Source organism: Diaphorina citri, unplaced genomic scaffold, assembly GCF_000475195.1.
Source record: "Diaphorina citri unplaced genomic scaffold, Diaci psyllid genome assembly version 1.1 scaffold13021, whole genome shotgun sequence".
Lineage (NCBI taxonomy): Eukaryota > Metazoa > Arthropoda > Insecta > Hemiptera > Psyllidae > Diaphorina > Diaphorina citri.
In genome coordinates, this window is record NW_007390390.1 from 1 (window position 1) to 1,398 (window position 1,398).

The following is a 1,398-nucleotide window of genomic DNA, read 5'->3' on the forward strand; positions in this document are numbered from 1 at the left end:
CTCCTCGGTCCCGAGGAAAATCAAATCAAATGCTGAATGACTTTTTCTATTTTTGTTTGTTTGTTGTGTTTCAGAAAGGCATAAAATTGCCTTCTCTGAAATCACCAAAACCCTAACCTTCCCTAAGATAGATTCCAGAGCCTTAAAACCTCTATCTGCCATGATAACCATTCCTGGCTTGAGTTTTTCAAGGTATCCACAATCTTTGACAATTTCGACATCGGATGTCCTTCCCCCATAACCCTTGGAAATATAATTAATGCTCCCATCGGGCGTGCAGGAGATCAGGTATTTCAGAGTGTTGGCCTTTTTGTACTCTGACCAACTGAGAGCTTGAAAGGATGGTTTGGTGGGCTTTTGAATTTCAATTTCAAAAATACTCTGACCAACTGAGAGCTTGAAAGGATGGTTTGGTGGGCTTTTGAATTTCAATTTCAAAACAGTCAATAATGCTTTGAACTTTGTTAGACTTACTTTATCATGGACACTCGTTGCTATCTTGAAAGCCCAGAAGAGGTTAGGTACCTAACCTCTTCTGGTACCTAACCTCTTCTGGGCTTTCAAGATAGCAACGAGTGGTTAGGTACCTAACCTCTTCTGGTACCTAACCTCTGTTCTACTACCTAACCTCTTCTGGGCTTTCAAGATAGCAACGAGTGTCCATGATAAAGTAAGTCTAATTAATGTATTGACCGTTGCAATGAACTCTCAAGAATACGTAAGTATTTCAGAGTGTTGGCCTTTTTGTACTCTGACCAACTGAGAGCTTGAAAGGATGGTTTGGTGGGCTTTTGAATTTCAATTTCAAAACAGTCAATAATGCTTTGAACTTTGTAATAGTTGGCCCTGAAGGCCAGAGGTAAATTAGAGGTAATAATAGTGGGTTCTGCCCATTCAATAAATGCCTTAATGAAGCCTGCCATTAAGCCCACAAGGTTTTTTTATTGTTCTGGAGATGGTACTCCGACTCACAACAAAAACGTGACTTAAAATCTCCATTGATTCATTAAGTCTGATTTTCCTCAAGACAATCATTATATCAGACCTTTTACAGTTGAGACGTGTTGCCAATCTATCTAAAACGAAAATATTGTGGGGGTCTATTCCAAGATAGATTTTGGGATTTTCATTCATTATTTGTAGTTGCACCTGCTTTTGTTGAAGTACAGTTGATTGGGCTTCGTCTTCTATGTCTGACGACTCACTTGAAGTATTAATTTGATATGAAGAATCTAAAGGTGGAACTACTGTGGGAATGCTACTTAGTAGGGAAGATTCTGAGCTGCTGTGGATTACTGGTAATCTTATTATTCCTTTATTTTTGATGGGTGAGGTTGATATATCCTTTTTTTCTGGTGCAACCTGAATACTTTTGGACCGATATTGTACTTTGACTTG

At 38.8% G+C, this 1,398-nt stretch overlaps 1 pseudogene; it reads right to left on the reverse strand.

Moving 5' to 3' along the window:
- Positions 1-8: 8 nt before the first annotated feature.
- Positions 9-1,392, reverse strand: LOC113473033 (annotated as a pseudogene).
- Between the last annotated feature and the right edge of the window lie 6 nt (positions 1,393-1,398).